Source organism: Rattus rattus, chromosome 12, assembly GCF_011064425.1.
Source record: "Rattus rattus isolate New Zealand chromosome 12, Rrattus_CSIRO_v1, whole genome shotgun sequence".
Taxonomy (NCBI): domain Eukaryota; kingdom Metazoa; phylum Chordata; class Mammalia; order Rodentia; family Muridae; genus Rattus; species Rattus rattus.
Genome location: NC_046165.1, coordinates 13,487,364 through 13,511,488, shown reverse-complemented (window position 1 = coordinate 13,511,488; position 24,125 = coordinate 13,487,364). Strand labels below are relative to the sequence as shown.

The 24,125-nt window shown below is 37.3% G+C and overlaps 1 long non-coding RNA gene and 1 pseudogene across 1 annotated transcript in view; one reads left to right on the top strand and one right to left on the bottom strand.

The window, feature by feature from the left end:
- Positions 1-24,125, bottom strand: part of LOC116913767 — a 177,010-nt gene that overhangs the window by 47,773 nt on the left and 105,112 nt on the right. The window lies entirely within an intron of this gene.
- Positions 9,384-10,632, top strand: LOC116913766 (annotated as a pseudogene).

The window sequence follows — 24,125 nt, the reverse complement described above, 5'->3', positions numbered from 1 at the left end:
AGTTGATAGAAAATGCCTTTATAATTTTTACCACAACAGTTCTGCCTAATGATCTGTATTTAGATATATTGGTATCTGAGAGCTCTAATGAGGTACGTCCCTTAACTCTGTTTTCTTGTTGTTTGAGAGAGAATCTAGTTAGAACAAATCCCACTCTTGCTAATCGTGATCCTACTTCCTTGGGATACTTGTGTGACTCAAAATACACAATTTTTCTTTAACATTTAATGTAAGAGTGTGTGTGTGTATGTGTGTGTGTGTGTATGTTTGAGTTTGTGTGTTTGTGTGTGTGTATGTGTGTGTAGTGTGTGTGTATGTGTGTGTGTGTGTGTGTGTGTGTGTGTGTGTGTGTGTGTGTGTGTGTGTGTGTGTGTGTATGTGTGTGTGTGTGTGTGTGTATGTGTGTGTGAGTGTGTGTGTGTATGTGTGTGTATATATGTGTGTGTATGTGTGTGTGTGTGTATGTGTGTGTGTGTGTGTGTGTGTATGTGTGTGTGTATGTGTGTATATGTGTGTATGTGTGTGTGTATGTGTGTGTGTGTGTGAGTGTGTGTATGTGTGTGTATGTGTGTATGTGTGTATCTGTGTGTATGTGTGTATTTATGTGTGTGTGTGTGTGTGTATAACAAGTACCAGCTGATCTTATTCATCTGCATTATGAAGACGTTGATGTCAGTAGAGCAGTGAATGACTACTGTAGATTGTGAGGAGTGAGAACATGGCAGTGTGGTAAGAGGTCGGTGTAAACACTATGTAAAGAGTAACAAAGGTTCAAGCATATCACTGTACAGTGGCATGCCCGTTAACCATAATAACACATTGAAGATCTCATAATCTACAAGGATGTAGTTCAATATTGTACAGTAAGCAAATAGTAAATGTCCACATATATGTGATCTGAATTAAACAGTATGCAAAGTATCTTCGTATTTAAACATTGCATGGAGCATGACTAGCATAAAGAAATATGGTTTTCTAACTTATGAATGTAATTTAAAATCAAGTATTTAGAAGAGAAATGTAGTTCAATCACTTTAATTCAAATAATGCTGAGTATTAATGATTTTTCTCATGAAAACATAGGCATTTCTCTGTGTATAATACTACCTTTGGCTTTATTTACTTAATTATGTATTTATTGCATAACATGTATAAAAATTTTAAATTTGAGCAGATACCTATTTGTCTCAAATTTGAACCAGCATCACCATGTTGGAAATCCAAGATTTCATTAATATCTTATTAAAGTTTGAGGTTATTTCTTAAATGTTTATATTATTCTGTGTTGATTTGATTTTCCTCTAGGATAGTTCCTAGAAAGTATTTTTCTTTTTTTTTTTCCAAATAACTTTGCTTCCAACTAGAATGATGGAAGTCATTTATTTCTGAAAACTTTGAGCCCTCATTTTCCATAAATTCTATGGTGTTAAGTACAGAAAAGTATTAATGTTGAGATATGCCATAGGAAACCATTTCCATAAAACTGGATTGTTTTAGTGGATATGATGCAAACCCAGATATAGAATTCTCATTTCATGAATATTATTATGTGTTTAGTGAATTGGCCATGCCATAAATTTCCTCAATAAGAGACATCAGGCAGAACCTCTTACAAAGAAGTAAATTATTACAAATAGTATAATATGTACCTTTAGTAGCATAAATGTGCTTATTTACTACAATAAAAGTGATATATTAATGTTTTTGGGTTGTTTGACTACCTGTTCCCTGCAACCTGTACCAGGAAGAGATTTAATAAAGGTATGTTTCTCTATGTGTTTATGTGTGTTGGGGGTGTGTGTGGAATGAGAGAGACAGAGAGAGAGAGAGAGAGAGAGAGAGAGAGAGAGAGAGAGAGAGAGAGAGAGAGAGAGACAGAGAGAGAGAGAGAGAGAGAGAGAGAGAGAGAGAGAGAGACAGAGAGAGAGACAGAGAGAGAGAGAGATTTTATTTCATGGTGGCAACAAACTATTGTTGTGAGAGTGTGAACTAAACATGATTGTGGAATACATCCAGTGTGAGAGTTCCATTTTATTATAATGGTTAATAAATCACTTTCTACAGAAATATCATTCAATGTTAATAATTCCCTAATCATTCCTGAACATGTGAGTGAATTGAATGCACTGAGTAGTTTTAATTAAGGCAACTGGATAATAACCCATAGTGAGTTACTGTAACTGAACGATTTGTCTGAGTTCCTATTAAACCTATTCTTAATAATACATATTAATAATAAAAATGCAAACTTAAATTTAAAGTCCGTACTGTCAGAAATGCAAATAAGTTGCATGGGCTGGGATGAGTCAGTGTAGGAGCAGAAGATCTGTAGGATACACTGGAGAAGGTGATCTGTTGCAGAATTGGGCACGAGACTGGGATTGTATGGGAGGGGAGGTGTTAGTCTACCTGCTTCTGAGAATGTAGTGTGCCTGTTTATTTTTTAATGAGAGACAGAAAGGGAGTGGATCTGGATGCACGAATAGGTGAGGTTAAACTTAGGGAATAGAGAAGGAGGAACCATAATAAGAATATTTTGGGGGGAGGGTTGCATAATTTCACATTTTTACTTTATTTAACTAAGTCATTAATTTTATATTCTTACTACAGTTTCCTCTCCCTCCTCTCTTCCCAGTCCCTACTCCTACACCCTTACCTACTCCTCCTTCAATTCTCTTCAGGAAAGGGTAGACACCTGCCCAGTTAGATACCTGACATCTCATATTACATTGCGATAAGACAAATTACCTCCTCTCCTATTAAGGCTAGACACAACAACCCAGTATGAGGAGAGTGTCCCAAAGGCAAGCGATAGAGTCAGAGACAGTTCCTGTTCCCACTGTTAGGAGTTCCAGAAGAAGACCAAGCTACACACTGTAACATATGTGTGGAGGGCTAGGTTATGGCCATGCAGGCTCCCTGGTTGGTGGTTCAGTCTCAGTGAGCCCATATAGCCCATGGTTAGTTGTTTCTGTGGATTTTATTGTGGGGTCCATGAGACCTTTACCTCCTACAATCCTTCCTCCCCTCTTCTGACTGTGGATCTCTGCCTCTGTTTCCATCAGTTGCCGTGTGAAGTGTGATGACAATTGGGCTAGAGACTAAGTTATGAGTATAGCAAGTACAGCAGAATATCATTAAATGTCTTTTCATTACAACCAAACAAGAATATCAAAAACAAATAAACAAACAAACCCTACAATGATTTGTAATTAGAAAACTAAGAAATACATGATATGTATACTCTGCATTTCTTGTAACAATATAATTGATATAATACAATGTATCCAGATAATAATAGTCTAACATTTAAATTGCCTCAGGCACTTAAATATTAGCACGTCACCAGTTTCTGTAGCCAAGGTCAAAGAAAGTATGTCAAGAAAGCACACATTTAGAATACATGGTAAAGTACAGCAAGAAAGAAAATTCAAACTGTGAATAAAGTCATATTTTTAAAAGCCATGTGATCATTATTTCTACTTTATTAGTTTTTAAAGAAAAAAATAAGATTATGCTTGTGATTAAGCTGATGTGAAAGTACTTCAAATTACATGTCCTTACTAAGACAAAGAGATGAGAGAATGTATCCAATGGGAAAGTGTTGTCTTGAGCCATCATTACTGCTGGGTTCATAATCCAAATAGAATCATGATTTTCACAAGTAATGGTGCTGGGAGGTAGGGAAGTTTGATTTTGTAACTGACAAAAAGTTTTCCATTTCTGAAGGAGATATGCATACACTAAGGCATTTTCAGAGAAACTCCCACTGCCTTTGGCACTAGCTGAGCCTACATTATCAAAGGTTAGTAACAAAACAAGTACATTGGTGAGCCTTAGATCACACTCACAGGAATGAGTGAAACAATCAATATTTATTATTTAAAGAGACCCATTTAGTCACCATCTCTGAGTCAGGCTCACAAGTAGATCAGGCTACCTACAGGCTCAATATGTAGCCACAGGAGGAGGCAGTGAACTCTTGATCCTTCTGCATCCATGAGTTTTGAGATTCCTGGTGGGAAGAATCACTCCTTATTGAATGATATCTTTTATATAGTGGTATTTGGACAAAAATCTGACAAAAACTGAAAGAAATAACTGATGAAATGAGATGAGATTTCAATGTCATTAGAAAGTCTTTTCAGAAAGCTGAAAAGAGGCTTCTAATGTACCCATAAGGAACTTCGGATGGAATTATTATTTCACTAGGAAGTTTGCCAATGCATCAAATAGACTCTGGTTTTCTTTTCATCAAAAATTCTCTAGCAAAATGTTAGAAATAAGATCCTTATTTGGAAAGTCACGACAAGATGACGAAATGCACTCAACTAGGAGCAGTGTAGTTCATAAACATAAAGGAGAAAATGAGAAGAAAGATAATTTTTTTCTATCTAAATGAAAGTTGGGGCCAGAAAAATTCGGCATATAGAAGCAGCTCAAACCCAGAATTGTGTCATAAAATACACCATTATGACAAAAATAAAAATCAAAGGCTTTGTGAGAGGATTCAGGTGGGTTCAGTAGGCAAATTATGCTTCAGAATATTTTTAAGCAAAAGTATCTGTAGTCGTGATAAAAGACAGAGGGAGAAAAACACAGACTGGCGAAGAAACAAGAATAAGGCACTGTCTCAAAGTGTATGTGTCGTTTAAACACACCAATTACAGCAATTTGTAAGCTCGTTAAAAATGTAACATTTTAAAAACAGATTTTTGAGCAGAGGTATCCCACCATTAGTGAATAGGTACAGTAAATACCTGGACCTAAATGGCATGTTTATTAGATCAAAATCTCAGTGCCAGGCACAAGTTGTCTTCATAAGTGCTATTGCAAAAGAGACCCCAGAGGCATTGAAAATCAAACCATGTATTGTCACTGCTCTGTGTTATCCACCCTAAGTGTAAAAACACCTATTGCTGAAAGGTGCCATACAAAAGAAATCCATTCTTTAAAGGTCCAGCAGACTCACCCTGCTGTCTAAATTTTACAGTACTAAGAGGTGCTAAGCAGGCTACTTAGTGAGGAAGGACATTAATTGATTTATGCAACATTGAACCCTGCATGCTATAATACCAACCTGGGGGCAGTGTTCACATGGGAATAATAGTGACAATAATGTTTAAAAGGATAACCAACCACTCTCTTCATTGGCTTGTAATTATATAAAATGAATCCATGTCTGGTAGCTTAACATTGCTCAAATCGTTCAAAAATCAAAGTTTCTAGGGGAAAGTCTATTGCTATTTTTCTAAATGGTCCTATCAAATGGCTTCATGAATATATGTGGACTATATATTTTCCATAAATTTTTACCACTCCTACCTTTATTCAGAGAAGTTTCTTATATTAGAAAATACTTTTAATTCAGAGATACATTGCTGTTAAAATACTGAGAAAAAGCAACTGTTACTGTTTAGCGCTGGAGGGTGGACATTTATATCAACCTTTTGTCCTTCAAAGAGAGAATATGAGAGCTGCATTATGGGGAGAAACACAGTGAAATTCTGTCCTCTGAAATGATATGCCTCTTGTACTGTGGTTGATTACACAAAACCTGAGGATGATCAACCAGGTAAAAAGCATAATGTTGAAAGGGAGGGAGCTGTTGGAACATTAAGGGTCCTGGGAAAAGAAGAGTTTTTTTGTTTGTTTGTTTTTGTTTTTTTGGTTTTTTTTTTTTAGGAGTTTGTTCATTACTGGGTTGCCTATGGCCCAGTGGATAACCCCACAGTCATGCCCAGAAGGACAGCAATATTGTACCCAGGGGATTAAAAGGATTCATTCATTTACAAGAAAGTAAAGAATACGTGTAGCTAGAAGAGATATTTGATAGATGTTCTTTTTTTTTTTTATTAACTTGAGTATTTCTTATTTACATTTCAAGTGTTGTTCCCTTTCCGGTTTCCAGGCAAACATCCCCCTAATCCCTCCCCCTCCCCTTCTTTATGGGTGTTCCCCTCCCCACCCTCCCCCCATTGCCGCCCTCCCCCCAATAATCACGTTCACTGGGGGTTCAGTCTTAGCAGGACCAAGGGCTTTCACTTACACTGGTGATCTTACTAGAATATTCATTGCTACCTATGAGGTCAGAGTCCAGGGTCAGTCCATGTATAGTCTTTAGGTAGTGGCTTAGTCCCTGGAAGCTCTGGTTGCTTGGCATTGTTATACATATGGGGTCTTAAGCCCCTTCAAGCTCTTCCAGTTCTCTGATTCCTTCAACGGGGTCCTATTCTCAGTTCAGTGGTTTGCTGCTGGCATTCGCCTCTGTATTTGCTGTATTCTGGCTGTGTCTCTCAGGAGCGATCTACATCCGGCTCCTGTCGGTCTGCACTTCTTTGCTTCATCCATCTTGTCTAATTGGGTGGCTGTATATGTATGGGCCACATGTGGGGCAGGCTCTGAATGGGTGTTCCTTCAGTCTCTGTTTTAATCTTTGCCTCTCTCTTCCCTGCCAAGGGTATTCTTGTCCCCCTTTTTTTTTTTGGTTGGTTTTTTTCGAGCTGGGGACCCAACCCAGGGCCTTGGCGCTTCCTAGGTAAGTGCTCTACTGCTGAGCTAAATCCCCAGCCCCTCTTGTTCCCCTTTTAAAGAAGGAGTGAAGCATTCATATTTTGATCATCCGTCTTGAGTTTCATTTGTTCTAGGCATCTAGGGTAATTCAAGCATTTGGGCTAATAGCCACTTATCAATGAGTGCATACCATGTGTGTTTTTCTGTGATTGGGTTACCTCACTCAGGATGATTTCCAGTTCCAACCATTTGCCTACGAATTTCATAAAGTCGTTATCTTTGATAGCTGAGTAATATTCCATTGTGTAGATGTACCACATTTTCTGTATCCATTCCTCTGTTGAAGGGCATCTGGGTTCTTTCCAGCTTCTGGCTATTATAAATAAGGCACAATGAACATAGTAGGGAGCACGTGTCTTTTTTATATGTTGGGGCATCTTTTGGGTATATGCCCAAGAGAGGTATAGCTGGATCCTCAGGCAGTTCAATGTCCAATTTTCTGAGGAACCTCCAGACTGATTTCCAGAATGGTTGTACCAGTCTGCAATCCCACCAACAATGGAGGAGTGTTCCCTCTTTCTCCACATCCTCGCCAGCATTTGCTGTCACCTGAGTTTTTGATCTTAGCCATTCTCACTGGTGTGAGGTGAAATCTCAGGGTTGTTTTGATTTGCATTTCCCTTATGACTAAAGATGTTGAACATTTCTTTAGGTGTTTCTCAGCCATTTGGCATTCCTCAGCTGTGAATTCTTTGTTTAGCTCTGAACCTCATTTTTTAATAGGGTTATTTGATAGATGTTCTTAAGAAGGAGGGAGGGAGGGAGTGAAGGACAAAGCATGGAATAGATGAGATACATTGTACATACAGGAGATACATAGATGAGATACATGAAATTTTCTTTTTATAAATAATGAAACATTGGAGGAGATGTTTATTGATCACACTGTAGAAGAGGGGCTCATCTCTTTCATATCTAATATCTTTCTATTTTTTTAGAAACAATTTTATTCATTTTAAATGTTATACCATTTCCTGGTTTCCCCTCCAGAAACCCACTATCCCATCTCCCCTCCCCCTGCTTCTATGAAGGTGTTCCCCTTCCCACCTACCCACTCCCCCCTGCCTCCCTGCCCTGGCATCCCCTACACTGGGGAGTCTAGCCTTCACAGGACTCTCCTCCCCATTGATGCCTGACAAGGCCATCCTCTGTTACATATGCAGATGGAGCCATAGGTCCAGCACTGTGTACTCCTTGGGAGCTCTGGGGGTGTAGTTAGTTGATATTGTTCTTCTTATGGGTTGCAAATCCTTCAGCTCCTTCAGTCCTTTCTGTAACTCCTCCATTAGGGATTCCCTTCTCAGTTAAATGGTTGGCCACGAGCATTCACCTCTGCATTATTCAGTGTCTGGCACAGCCTCTCAGGAGACAGCTATATCAGGGTACTGTCAGCATGCTCCTCTCGACATCTGCAATATTGTCTGGGTTTGGTGACTGCATATGGAATGGATCTTCCCAGGTGGGGCAGCCTTTAGATGGCCTTTTCTTCAGTCTCTCCTCCACATTTTGTCTCCATATTTCTTCCTGTGAGTATTTTCATTTCCCCTTCTAAGAAAGTCTGAAGAATAGACATTTTGGTCGTCCTTCTTCTTGTGCTTCATGTGGAATTGTATCTTGGGTATACTGAGAATGTAAAATATGTTAGAAATATGGAATTTAGTAATCATATGTAGAAATTCACAACATATTTGAGCCACTTGTACAATAGAAAGAATCCTTATTTTCATTAAGACAAACTATGAAAATCTTAGATCTGAAAACGAGAGGCATGTACTACCTATCTTACACTGGTGGCTGGTGGGCTAAAGTTTGTCTCAATGGCCAAGAAAGTAATTTTCTCCAAATTCATCCTCACGAGCATATAAAATTGTATGGGATCAAAAGCTTGTTGGTACTTTCAAATTCACTTTTGACAAAAGTAGCTCTGTAAACCTTCACAGCTTCTTCACCAAGAGAAGTCATTTATTCATGGCTCATGAGAGACCATAGACCACTCATTATCTGTGGCTCAACTTCGTTGCACTCAGAGTCATTAAGTTAATGGTATTGGTTCATTTTCTCTCTTTCATCACTGTATTATCAGTGTTTTGCTGAGTAAAGTTCTCTGCATCAAGAAGAGCAAACTCCAAGCAACGTAAGAATCAGGACATGGGTTTCCAGCTTACGTCTATGACACTGAAACACTAGCTAGTATTGTGTGAATCCCAGCAGCAAACCATGGAGCTGAGAACCAGGTCCCCACTGGAGGAATTAGAGAAAGGTTTGAAGGAGCTGAAGGGGTTTGCAACCTCATAAGAACAATACCAACCAAACAGAGGTCCCAGGGACTAAACCACTACCCAAAGACTATACATGGACAGACCCATGGCTCCAGATGCATATGTAGAAGAGGATGGCCTTGTTGGGCACCAATGGGAGGATAAGACCTTGGTCCTGCCAAGGCTGGACCCCCCAGTGTATGGGAATGTCAGGGCAGGGAGAAGTGGGTGGTTGGGAGGGGGAACACCCTCATAGAAGAAGGGAGAGGGACAATGGAATAGGGGGCTTATGGACAGGAAATCGGGGAAGGGAATAACATTTGTAAAGTAAATAAAAAAAAGTTCAATAAGAAGAAAGACCGAAAGAAAGAAAGAAAGAAAGGAAGGAAGGAAGAAAGAAGGAAGGAAGGAAGGAAGGAAGGAAGGAAGGGAGGAAGGAAGGAAGGAAGAATTGGGTGCTACATACTGTTCATGCATAAGCAAATCAGGTCTTTGTCCTCTTAGCATGGCTGACTCTGCAGTTCAGCATGGAGCAGCGATTGCGGGTCTCTGTTCCACAGGATGGTGTTCATGAAAGTTGTCAAGAATAAGGCCTATTTTAAAAGATACCTAGAGATTTATAAGGCAGCAAGAGGGTAAAACTGACTACTAAGCACAGAAACTATTGGTGATCCAGGACAAAAATAAGTACAACACGCCCAAATATAGCATGATAGTTCATGTAACTAATAGAGACATCATCTGCCAGATTGCATATGCCTGTATAGAAGGGGATATGATGTCTATGCAGTATATGCACATGAACTTCCAAAATACGGTGTGAAAGTTGACAAATTATGCTACAGCCTATTGTGCTGGCCTGCTGCTGGCCCGCAGGCTTCTCAATTGGTTTGGCATGGATAAGATCTATGAAGGCAAAATGGAGGTGAATCTAGATGAAGACAATGTGGAAAGCATTGATGGTCAGTATGGTCCCTTTCTTTGCTATTTGGGTGCAGGTCTTGCCCGAACTACAACTGGCAATCAAGTTTTTGGGGTCCTGAAGGGAGCTGTGGATGGAGGCTCGTCTATCCCTCATAGTACCAAACGATTCCCTGGTTATGACTCTAAAAGCAAGGAGTTCAATGCAAAGGTGCAACAGAAGCACAACATGGCTCAGAATGTGGCAGCCTATGTGTGCTACCTAATGGAGGAAGATGAAGATGTGTATAGGAAATAGTTCTCTCAGTAAATCAAGAACAACATAACTCCGGATGTAATGGAGATGTTTAAGAAAGCTCATGCTGCTCTCTGAGAGAATCCAGTCTATGAGAAGCCCGAGAGAGAAGTAAAGAAGGAAGAGGAGAAGGAGGAAGAAGAGGAGGAGGAGGAGGAGGAAGAAGAGGAGGAGGAAGAAGAGGAGGAAGAGGAGGAGGAAGAGGAGGAGGAGGGAGGAGGAGGAAGAGGAAGAGGAGGAGGACGAAGAGGAAGAGGAAGGAGGAAGAGGAGGGAGAGGAGGAGGGGGAGGAGGAAGAGGGGAAGGAGAGGGAAGGAAGAGGAGGAGGAGGAGGAGGAGCGGAGGAGGAGAAGGAGGAAGAGGAGGAGGAAAAGGAGGAGGAGGGAGGAAAGGAGGAGGAGGAAGGGAGGAGAGGAGGAGGAAGAGGAGGAGGAAGAGGAGCAGGAAGAGGAGCAGGAAGAGGAGGAGGAAGAGGTGGAGGAAGAGGTGGAGGAGGAGGAATCCTCTTTGTCCAAGAAGAAAGACTGGGTTTCGCAAAAGAAGGCAAGCTTCCTTATAGCTCAGTAACAGGCTTCTGAAAGCTAAAGCAATTTTCTCTGATGATTTTTTTCATAAAGACAATAAACATATTGATCAAGCAAAAAAGTATTACAAGTATACATACAGAGTGTATTTTATAGCAACATATCAGACTAGAATAGAATTAATTATTCTTCTATACCTAGATACTTGTATCCCTCTTCCATAGAATTATTTCCCTAGCAGAATGATTTTAGAAATAGTTGAGTATTATTAAAGTGTCTAAGTACATGGGTGTAAAGAGGACAAGAGCACCAGTAACAACAATCTTTGTGTGGCCATTATAGCATGGCTTTCTTCTGTGAATTGCAAACTGATCTCTCGTTGAGATGCTATGAGGAATGCTACATGTAGTTTGTTCCATGTAAGCAGAGAACCTTTGAAACTTTCATTTATTCCACATTCATTCATCAGGGAACTAAGTCCAAGCTTAGCTGGACACAGATAAAATCACAGCCTGAAGCACAGCTTCTCCAAGGTAACCAAACAATAAGAATCAAAATGTATGCTTCAAACCCAAACCAGGTAGGTGTATAGTGGCCTATTACATAGAAGTCTCAAGCCAATAATATTGCTATTTTTCTTCAAATTATATTGATTTCTCTTCACATAGTACAATATAGTTAAAGATAAACCTATAGTAAATACAGCAAACTCGTTAATTTACTTATGTTATATAATAGCTTTGCTATGCCTGTTTCTCATTAGTCAGGAATAAGCAGACTTAGTATTAAGAAAAAATGTCCTTAAATATGCACTATCACACAAAATGTTATTGTTATAATTTTAGTTATCAACCTTCTTTTTATTCAAAATAATATTACAAAGTATAACTAAAGTACAACAAATTTTAAAACTTTATTAAGATTTCATAAAATTGATAGTGGAGTGTATGGAACTAGCATAGATATCTTCCTTAACATGAATCTATTCATAATACAGAATTATGGAAACTACAAATGAACAGTGCATTGTAACAAATGGAGTCTATGATTTAATTAATTTTAGAATTGAGTTATAGTGCACTCTTGAAAAGATTAAATACTACTCTGACTTCCATCTTTTAAAAAGCTACATGACATTTTGTTGTATTTATTGAGGAAACAATTACCAATTGAATTCATGTAAGAAGTCCAGTTGGGGAACTGTTTCCACTTATGCCTAACAACAATTTACTCATCATTTTTTACCTCTTATCTACAATAACATATTTCCAATAAAGGTGTGTGTGTGTGTGTGTGTGTGTGTGTGTGTGTGTGTATGGTGCATGTGCGTGTGCATGCATATGTGGTTCGTGTAAACCTGAACTCGTGCTTGCCAGAGTACATATAGTCATCAGAAAACAATTTCAGGAATCAGTCCTTGTCTTCCACTTTGTTTTTTGACACAGTAGCTTTTTGTTCACTGCTAACTATTCCTAATTACCTGCTCCATTGTCTTTTGGAAATTCTCTCACCTCCATGCCCCATCTCATTTGTCAGAGTACTGGGATTAAAAATCAATGCTATGATATCTAGCTTTATGTAGGTTTTGTGGTTCAAACGTTCCATGTGTATGGCAAATCCTTTATACAATAAACCATTTACAGAGCCTAGAACTTCTCTTGGAATATAAAATAGATAAAGGATTCCTGGTTTAAGGAACTCAGGAAGAAGATAGATTTTATAGGTAATAATTCACTCATCTATAGCTTAAATATATAACAGTAGAAGCACAAATTCAAAGCTGTGGAATGGCTAGAGTATACTAACCATTTTTTTTTTAGAAAAAGTATTAAGCACTAATTTTTCACAATTTATAGGCAGGAAGAACAAAATATCTTCTAAAATACAAAATTCAAAGGATGCTTCTACATTGTAAAGAAAATATAAAACCTGAAATTGGCCTCCCCTAATCTGATTTTAGAGACAGAATATCATTAAGTAATCATGGCTGTCCTGGAATTCAATATGCAGATACGGGCTCAAACCAAGAGTTCGGCTAGCCTCTGCTTCCTGAGTGTTGGAATTAAAATGTGTTGTCAACACACCAGATAGTTTTCCCCTCTTGATATTTAAAATAGAAAGTGGACTAAATATAACATAGTAATTCTGAAGCATCTAACTATTTCAAATATTTAGAACTCAGAGGTATAGAAAGAGGAATAGTGGGTAGTGAGGCATTGGATTTTCAATGGACATTTGCTATAGCGCAGGTAGGTAAGGTTAATAATGGGTAAGGGAGGATGTAAAAGGGTGGAGGAGGTAAGGGGGTATAAGAGAGAATCATGGGAGAAGTGACTATAACTGAACACATTTGAAAATGGCATATGAAAATCTACTGTAAAATATTCCCAAAATATAGACAAAAACATGTATAAAAGGGCTTTGCTATTTTTTCTGAAATTCTGTCTTGTTCTTGTGGAGCACAATACCTTCCTCCAGGAACCGCAGGGTATCAGATAACTAATCCCAGTGCAGAACATGGGTTACTTGTTTTTGTTTTGTTTTGTTTTTTAAGTTGCTCAATAGGGTAACATGGACACTACCAAAATAATGCTTCAATTACTCTCTTGTCCTCAAGGATTTGATGGTAAAACCACACATACTTGAACCCTAGAAAACAGCAAGGAAGAAGCTGCTGCTGACTTAGAAACTCCATCCCTACTGACTAACGCTCACAGTTCTACCCAGTGACGCAGAGGCAGAAAAGCCACCAACAGTCATATCTTGTTGCAAGTTTAATGAAATAGAGACTTGCTCGACAAGGCGTATCCACTGCAGTAATATTGTACCTAGATGAAGTTGCCTTTAAACTCAATTTGGCAATGCCAAGTTGTAGGAAAAGCACAATACTATGACAACCAGCTGTACTGTATACCAAGGTCCTGTGTCATAAACCAACTTCCTTACTATACATAATGCATCAAGAAGTGCTTATTGCTCAACCTGAAGGAAGCAGAAGCACATTTTATGTAACTTGCCTGAACTCACCACCAGTGTTCAGTGCTTCACTAACATTGACATTGTGGCCAGGACTTCTTCTCTGTGAAGTAAGCTTCTGTATTTTCAGTTCTAGACTGACTGCTAAATGAAGGCTAATCATGCAGCAGGAAACAGGAAATATTACTATATACTAATAGAAAATATTCTCTTGATGTGTTTACAAGAACAATATAGTTATTAAGTTCAAGTCAGATATAAATTCAACAATTTCAGATTGTAGACTTCAGTCATGTTCCAATAATAATTCTTGTTGACTGAATTGCCAATTAGTCACACTATTTTCCTAGATTGATGTTTCCTGCTTTCTACAACAAAGAACTATATGATCAATTTTCCCTCCTGGCTTCATTTTAAAAAATGTTAAGAAGACATACTCTTTCATGACACATTTTTATCTTTTAAAAAGTCTTAAAACACAATAATTAGCCTTGGAACTCTATGTAATAAGCTTTAAAAACTTGGGTTTATACAATGTATTCATTATATTACTTACATAAATATCTATTGTCTTATATTTATCCATTCATTTTTTATTTTCTTATCATGTATACATGTAAAATATATATATATATCTAGGTATAGCATAGGAGATGAAAATAAAAGAAAACACAATATCTATCCTTTCAAAACTGGGTTAATATGATTACACACAGTTTCACCTGTTTCACTGCAAATGACCTAGTTTAGTTCATCACATCATTTTCACATGACCTTTGTTTACTCATTCCTCTCTTGTTAGATACCTAGCTTAGCTCCACAACTCAGCTCGTGTAGAGAGTGTTTCTGGCCAAGACAGAAAGAAGCCCTAGCAATCAACCCTTTGTTTAAGCTACAGATGTTTTAGGATAAAGTGATAAAGTCTGGAGACTGTTCTGGCCTCAGGGGGACTCAGACAGGCAGACAAACTACCCCTTCAAAGTAACTTAGACTTAAGATAGGTAAATATTTTATTATTAAAAGGCAACCCTAGAGACCACTTCCAGTAGATAGACAGGACCCCCTGTGGAAGGATGGAGTCACAGACCCAACTTCAAATTTTTTGACCCAGAATTCTTCCTGCATAAAAGAAATACAGGAAAAAAATGGAGCAGAGACTGAAGGAAAGACCATCCATTGACAGGCCCAACTTGGGATTGATCCCATGGCAGGCACCAAACCATGGCACTATTACTGATCCTATCTGTTGTGCTTGCAGACAGGAGCCTGGAATGGTTGTACTCTGGGAGACTTTACCAGGAGCTGACTGATACTTACAGTCAAGCATTTGTCTGAGGTCTGGGATCCTTGTGGAAGAGTTAGGGAAAGTATTGAAGGAGCTGAAGGGAATGGCCACCTCATAGGAAGACCAACAGTGTCAATTAACTTGGGCCCCTAGAAGCTCAGAGACTAAGCTACCAACCAAAGTGCATCCATCAGCTAGTCCATGGCCCCTGGCACATATATAGCAGAGGACTCACTTGTCGTTCCTCAGTGGGAGATGTACCTAATACTGTAGAGACTTGACGACCCAGGGAAGGGGAATGCCATTGGCCATTTCTGCTTAATATTTGAGAGATGTCTGTTCTTGTCACAACCATATTTAATAATTTTATTTGTAGTTTAAGATTTTGAATTTATTATGATCAATATATAAGTCTGTGCTATTAATGACATCACTTAATTCTGTACGTTTTCTCTTTGTTCCTCTTTCTCTCTTCTTGCACACGATGTTTTGTTTTCTAAACTCCTCTGTCAATTGTTGACACAGCGTCCTGGGTGAAGTCTTCCTCAGAGATGATTTACCTTTGCCTTTATCTTTGTTTTCATCTAATAGCTTCAGAATTCTGGGTCTTACCTTTAGGCCTTTGATCTATTTAGGACTGCATTTGCTGTGAGAATCTAGTTTATTTCTTCTACACTGCAGATACCCAGCTTTTCTAATACCATCTGCTGAAGATCCTGTTTTGCTATCTCTAATTGGATCCTGCCAAAAACCCACTCTCTGTATCAAATTGCCAAGGTATATATTTTCTCAGGAGTAAAATATATCACAGGAAGAAAAATCCAAAGAAAGCATGAGTCTAAGAGTATTTTGTTATCTAACATTATCTCAAGGAGACATTAATTCCACCTGAAATTAATAGTTTTTCATCAAGAAACCTCCCATCTTTTCCTGTGATGACAGCTAAAGTCCTCATTGTACCTGAGGGTTTTGGGGCTTTTGTTTATTTGGTTGTTTGGCTTTGATTGTGTTTGGTTTTCTTTTCTTTTTTTTTAGGCGTGGCGCTGGTTCGTTTTTCTGACTTTGCCCGTTCCTATCTCTGCACACTATCTTCTTCCTGGTACCTGTTAGTAAAGGTTGCTTCTCTATTTCTTTTTTCATATACCTGAATCCTTTATCCCACAAAAACAATCTGCTCAAAGTGAATTCTGAATATATTTTCCTTCACTGATATCCTAAAAGTATATCTTTTAACACACAATTCAGAATTTTTATATGTAATTCTCACATACATGAAATACATATAATGTATGTCTACAAAATAGATATTCTTGTAACTGACAAAGATATAGTATCTCCTTTTACAGTAGGCAATCTGATTTTGTTTATAAAAATAAAGTATGCTATACAGTATCTGGTACTGCAGCAGATGGCATGGAATATTCGATTAACAGAGGAGTATGCTCTAATACAGAGGAAGAGTTTTGGTACATGCTGGTTCCCTTTGTTAAGAGTGTATATATCTCACCTAGAATATTCACTGTTTAACGAGAGTCATTTCTTTAAGTGTAGTGATTAAAGCTTCTAAAAGTTTGTATTCAATGCAATTTTTCAAGGAGGCAAGAACCAACCTACTCCAATGTCAAGGTAGACTAAGGAATAGAAGGTAAAAATCTGAGTAATCAAACAAAAATATGTACGCTCATGAAAAATTAAGGGATACAATGAACTATAGAACAATCTCGCATTCACTATAATGTGAGAACAAGAAGAAATATATTCTTAGTCAAGATTCCTTTTGTATCTGAGGTATTTTGGAAACAATATTAACATAAAATTAAGGGACACAATTGGATGTAGGTTTGGGGGTACATGACAGTATTGAGTTATTTCAGGATCCAGTCATAAAGTAAGGGGCTTTAGTAGAATGGAAGACAATATCACTGTTGAAGAGTGGGTTAGCGAGAGGGAGCTGTGACACTATACAATTATATGCATCCTCTACCAAAATGTGGAACTCACCAGGAATAAGGGTCAGAGGTGCATTGAAGAGAGAGACTATTATCAAAGAGTGGACCAAAAGCTAAACCTTTGAAGGAACATAGGGAAGTATGGCCTACCATGGAGATTGAACTACGTAATCCACATCTATAGTATGCACTCATTTGTGGGTGCCTGGACACACTGGGTAAGGAAGAGAAAGTGATTTATAGAAAATTGTTATAATTATGTTTACTTTTATATGCTCAATTATTTATAGAAATAATTTTATACATTTTATAGCCACTGTTATTTATAAATATTTCCAATTTATAATGAATAAATAAATATTGTTAATATTTAAAAACTGGTGGCTGTAGCTTCACTTGCTTTTGTCTGTATTTTTATTTTTTCTATTATCTTCATGGCATTTTTAGTACTATGCAGTTTTTGAAACTATGGTTCTGTAGCATAACTTGAAATTAGGTATAATATTATATTTATTATTTTTTTATTCAGGATTTCTTTGAACATGTAAAGTCCTATCTGATTTCATATGAATTTTAAGATTTTAATTACTGTGATGAATAAAATTAGAATTTTGATGAGTATTACATTAGCTATGCAGATTGCTTTTGTGGTAAGGCATTCTCACGATATTAATCATTCTGATACATGGTCACAGGAAGTCTTTCTATCTTCTAAAGTCTTCTTCAATTTCCTTTATTTTTTCATTCATTTATATACTTATTTACTTTACATCCCAATCACAGCCCCCAATCTTTTTCCAGTCTCCCCTCACATATCCCCTCATCTCACCTCTCCCCTTCACATTTGAGAGTGAGAAGATTCCCCGATAGTTATCAACTCACCCTAGCCCCTCAAATCACTACAGGACTAGGTATGCCTTCTCCTTTTGAGACCAATCAAGGCAGCCCAATTAGGGGAACAGGATCAACTGTCAGGTAACAGAGTCAGAGTAAGAGCCCGCTCTTTTGTTGGGTGAGCTGGATAAAGAACATGCTGTACATCTGCTACAAATGTGTGTGACCATGGAGGTGGAGAGGGGCCTAGGTACACCCCTATATGCTATTTTGTTGGTGGTTCAATCTCTGGGAACCCAAAGGGTCCAGGATAGATGACACTGTTGGTCTTCTTGTGGAGTTCCTATTTCCTCCTAGTTACTCAGTTCTTCCCCTAACTCTTCCAGTAGACTTCCTGAGCTCAGTCTAATTTCTTAAAGCAATGCAGTGTTCTAATGCTTTCATTGTAATGGTCTTTCATGTCATTGGTTCAGTTATTTCAAGGTGCATTTCCTACTTCACTGATTTAACAAATAATTGGTTGCCAGATAGTGGATGAGGACGGAACACAACTTTAATCCCAGCACTGGGAAAGGAAAGGCAAACAGATCCTATGACTTTAAGGCCAACCTGGTCTGCAGATCAAGTTCTCAAATAGTCAGGGATACATACAGAAATCCGGTCTCAAAGAATAAAGTAAAATAAAATATAAATAAATAAATAAATAAATAAATAAATAGGAAGGAACCTAATAGCTTATTTGCTTTGTTATTGTAGTGTATAGCCTTTTTGGTAGGTAAGTCATAGTGATAGGAGTGGCTTTCCATTAATTTATTTACTTATTTACTTTACATCTAATCATAGCCTCTCAGATGAGAGTTATTCTAGGTTTTTATCTGCAAGTACAGCAGAATACATTAATGATGTAAGGGGTAGGTTCTCTTCTTTTTGTGTGGGTCTCAAGCTGGGCCAATCACTGGTCGACCATTCCCTCAGTTTCTATTTCTATCTTTACCCCTGCATATCTTGCAGTTAAGATAAATTGTGTATTGAAGGTCTTGTAGCTGGGTTGTTTCCAATCCCTCCACTGGAAGTCTTTCCTAATTACAGGAGATGGTCTTTTCAAGATCCCTAGCTCCAGTTGCTAGGAGACTTAGCAAGAGTCAACTACATAGAAATTGGGAGTTTTTGTTGTCTTAGAGAAGTGCCCCAAAAGATTCCTGTTTTCTCTGCCACTACTCTTTCTATCATCTCTCTTTGATCGCCTGTTCTCCTCCCCACTGCCTCTCTGACTCAGTGCCCTCCCTTTATCTACTCCTGATGTCCATTCTATTTTCCTTATCAATGAGATTTAAATCTCTCCCCTCCGGCCCTCATTGTGACTTAGATTCCTTGAGTCTGTGGATTGTACCATGGTTATCTTGTACTTTCACACTCTCTGTTATGTACTAATTTCTTAGCTGGTTTATAGATAGGAATCTCTCAAAGGAAGGTTGATACAAAAAAGTCCCTCCTTCTGAATTGTCTTGTAAGAACAATTAAGGAGACAAATGTTAGTTTAGCTGTCTGAAAGAGCCTAAGACAAGTTTTATTTCCTGGAAGAAAAACCTGATAAGCTCCTGGATTTCATTAGTTAGTTCCAGAATTCCAGACTTCATGAGTCATCATTCGTGCTAGGGTAGGCTTTTTGTCATACAAATACTCATGAGTTCTTCCTTTCCCTATGTGTAAACTTCACCTATATGCCCCATGTAACTCCACAAAATTTATTACTTTACCAGCTTGAACTCCAGAGGCATATGTACATGGGTGTATGACTGGTTCTGTTTCCGTATTAAAAGTATTTTTATTCATATGTCCTTGGGAACATTGCTATACAAAAAATATTAACACATAAATTACATATATATATACATATATATATAATAAGTTCTTTCAAAAATTTAAATTGGTTGTATACCAATTATGTTAGTTTCTCCCTTTCTTTTTTTTCTCCTAATGGAAAGCTAATTGTTGGAAGTAGAAATCTTGGTTTTCGTCCTAATATTTTTGACAACTGTAAACTAGTGTCTAGGGAGATTATTAGCTCTCAAAGTTAGTCGTTTAAACATCAGTTTCTGCCTCCTTTATCTAAATGTCAATATGACTATCGCAGAACAATGTAACAAAGTAGTGATGTAGCCCAATTGAAAGAGTATTTTTCTAGCACCTAATAAAAACCAATGCTGCGATTCAGCAAGTAATACCAGAATTCAAGAAAGTCGAGATCATATCCAAGTTCAAACTCATCCTCAGTACGATGAGCTCAAGGTCACCCTGTCTTACAGGAGACCTTGATTCTATTAAAAAATGTATTTTTTTTTTTGCCAAACCAAAAATTCAATCCAGTTCACATAGAAAAAGAAGCCTTTTTCATCTCTTCTGAGGAGCTAATCATTGATACAGTTTTGATACAGTTTGGATCTGGTCAAATAATGTTCCATGGTAGGAGCTAGAAACAAGCTCTCTGTTACTATCTCCTTTTTAATGAAAATGGTAGACATATCATTTTTAGAGTCAAAAATCCATGTCTCAAAAATATTAATCTTGTAAAATTATGAGTGCGCTAATTTTAAATAATGTAACTCTCATACTGTTTATCTTCTACAGTTATTACTACAATTAGACTGCATTCCATTTGTGAACTTACCATCTCAAATGCTACAGTCGTTTTCCAGTTATTTGCCCTGAAATTAGTTTATATTGAGATAGTAAAAGAATGACAGTAAAAGCTTCTAAGCCTTTAAAAAAAAGAATAAGAGATAATACTGAGTTATTTCATTTTACAATATGTATTATATGTACATTAGAATGGGAAATGGATTGGAGTAATTTCCTTTGTCATAAACCACAGTGATCAAAACAGTATCAATACTTTGGAGATTTTCTTCCATATATGTATTTAAATGATATCAATTTGTTTTAAAATAAAATCAAATTTGAGAATGTACACAAAACTGTGAAGAAAATATGATACTATAAAGCATTCAACATTAAATAACATAACAGAGAGTGTACCTAGAATTGTCAATATGTGAATTTTAGCACTTTTTAAAAGTGTTTATTTGTGTGTGTGTGTGTGTATGTGTGTGTGTGTGTGTGTGTGTGTGTGATTTTTATAGTTACATTTTCATGTCTGCATAAGCCAGAAGAGAATGTCAGACACATTTGACCTTAAATTACAGGTTATCATGCAGATGTTTACCAGGGTAAATAGGATCTAACCTCACGTCTTTTACAGATCTTAATGACTGAACGACGTCTCAAAGTCTCTGGAAAAGATTTTGTGTTCCTCTTTCCTTCTTGCTAAATTTGGCTAATCTGATATCAATATAATTGAATATATTTGAAAATCAAAGAACTAATAATAATATCTGACACTGTTAGTTTTAAATAGTACTTATAGTGACTGTGTGTGCATTTGATAGCACTACCATATTCCAGTTTGGTTCTGTGTGCTGGTCAAACAACCCATAAACTCTGGACACAATTTTTCACCTCCATGTTTTCATACTGAAAGAACAAAATCCTGTGACAATAGAATTCTCTTAAGGAAGGAATACACTCAAGGGAAAGATATACGTAACCTAGGATAATGGATGTTAAAGTTAAAGGAAAACTTTTTAACAGGAATTAATAAAAATTAGTATGAGCATACCTCAGAAAATTATAAATTGCATAGTAACTGAGGCTTTGTTATAAACAAAGTAAACATTTGTCCAAATCAATTTGAAAACTAATTTATCCAGTAAAGTTGCATGTCTTTAAATTCATTGGTAATATTTTAATGTATATTAATTAATTTTTTATAGTTGAGTAAAAAACATGATATACAGTGTATATGGCATGATATCAAAATAGAACTCAGAAGACAACTTCCAAGTTTCGATTTTCTTTCCTTCCAGCATTTAGACTCTTTTTTCTTCTTTTTTTATTAATTTGAGTATTTCTTATATACATTTCGAGTGTTATTCCCTTTCCCGGTTTCTAGGCAAACATCCCCCTCTCCCCTCCCCTTCCTTATGGGTGTTCCCCTCCCCGTCCTCCCCTCATTGCCGCCCTCCCCCCAACTGTCTAGTTCACTGGGGGTTCAGTCTTAGCAGGACCCAGGGCTTCCCCTTCCACTGGTGCTCTTACTAGGATATTCATTGCTACCTATGAGGTCAGAGTCCAGGGTCAGTCCATGTATAGTCTTTAGGTAGTGGCTTAGTCCCTGGAAGCTCTGGTTGCTTGGCATTGTTGTACATATGGGATCTCGAGCCCCTTCAAGCTCTTCCAGTTCTTTCTCTGGTTCCTTCAACGGGGGTCCTATTCTCAGTTCAGTGGTTTGCTTCTGGCATTTGCCTCTGTGTTTGCTGTATTCTGGCTGTGTCTCTCAGGAGCGATCTACATCATCTTAATATTAGACTATGATCCTTGGGTTTGGTGATAAGAACTTAACCAATGACACTGCTCAGTAGCCCTTAAAATGTAATATTCTATATGAAAGCTTATAATGTACACATGCAAAAGCTTTATCCAAATAGTAATATTATAATTAATAGTTTTGAATTGCAAACATATACAATTTGAATTAACATTTTTTTTTTTTACTAACTTGAGTATTTCATATTTACATTTCGAATGTTATTCCCTTTCCCGGTTTCCGGGCCAACATCCCCCTAACCCCTCCCCCTCCCCTTCTTTTTGGGTATTCCCTTCCTCATCCTCCCCCCATTACCACCCTCCCCCCAACAATCACGTTCACTGTGGGTTCAGTCTTAGCAGGACCAAGGGCTTCCCCTTCCACTGGTGATCTTACTGGGCTATTCATTGCTACATATGAGGATGGAGCCCAGGCTCAGTCCATGTATAGTCTTTAGGTAGTGGCTTAGTCCCTGGAAGCTCTGGTTTCTTGGCATTATTGTTCATATGAGGTCTCGAGCCCCTTCAAGCTCTTCCAGTTCTTTCTCTGATTCCTTCAACGGAGGTCCTGTTCTCAGTTCAGTGGTTTGCTGCTGGCATTTGCCTCTGTATTTGCTGTATTCTGGCTGTGTCTCTCAGGAGAGATCTACATCCAGCTCCTGTCGGCCTGTACTTCTTTGCTTCATCCATCTTGTCTAATTGGGTGGCTGTATATGTATGGGCCACATGTGGGGCAGGCTCTGAATGGGTGTTCCTTCTGTCTCTGTTTTTATTTTTGCCTCTCTATTCCCTGCCAAGGGTATTTTTTTCCCCTTTTAAAGAAGAAGTGAAGCATTCACATTTTGATCATCTGTCTTGAGTTTCATGTGTTCTGTGCATCTAGGGTAATTCAAGCATTTGGGCTAATAGCCACTTATCAATGAGTTGAATTAACATTTTAATTGAAATAAATACCCAGCAATATATGGAATGGCATCAGGTTACTCCAGCTATATCACTGTCCTTAGATTCACGTGAATTTTCTTCATACATTTTGGATGCTTATACACAGAAATGCACATAATGCTTTTCATTAACATTCTGTATGAATTTATATCAAGGAATAGTTTGCTAATGAATTATATATAGTTTGTTATAATTGTTTTTAATGTTTACTGTATCTACACAATTTTAAAGTACTATGAGATTAGTTTCTTTTATGAAAAACATATCATTTAAGGTTATTTTTATGTGTTATTTTAAGAAATAAACATATCCAAAAAATCTAACAATTTATAAACATAAATAATAAAATAGTCAATAAATATTTTGATTAAAATTGTGTGTATATCATGCCTCTGCATTACTTTCTCAACTTATATACCTATATCCATAGATATATGTGAAGGTATCCTTTTAAAAACTAAATTTTAAAATTTAAACCTAAGTGGAACTTAAGTACTTCATCAGAGCTAGAACCAGATTAGAGGCATATGTAAACAAGGATAACATGATCCTGAATAATCTTCTTATTAACTATTATCAATATATTTTACCTTTTTATTTCTAGAATTATGAGAATGTGAAGTATGTTGTCTAAAAGGCTAAGTGACACGATCACAATGTCACTACATGGGCATTCTGAAGAACCCGTACTATTTAAAAGAAACACTGAAAGGCACTAGCAGAAAAAATAAGGAAATCAAATGTGTACATCATTGAAAATGGCCTAGTTCTAGTTTTTGCCCAAACTGATAAAAATTGAGTTTATTCATAATACTGAGTAGAAATAACCCAATAACACAAAAATAAAATTGTGCGATTCTAATAGGACACTGGTAATAGACATAAGAGTATAAAATATTCAAGGAAAAGCAATTATGATCTTATTCCATTATGGGTTCTTAGGTCTCTGGAGTTCCATTATATATGCACTTATTTTACTTGATAATTTTATTTTCAAACTTCTAAAACCTCATTTTAAACTTCAAAATCGCATTAGATCTACATCTTAGCATATTTTACCCCATCCCCAACCAAAGTGGCTAGACAATGGAAGTCATTGGAGACTCCAAAATCAGAAAAGCAATTTTACTATATTTCAATTTT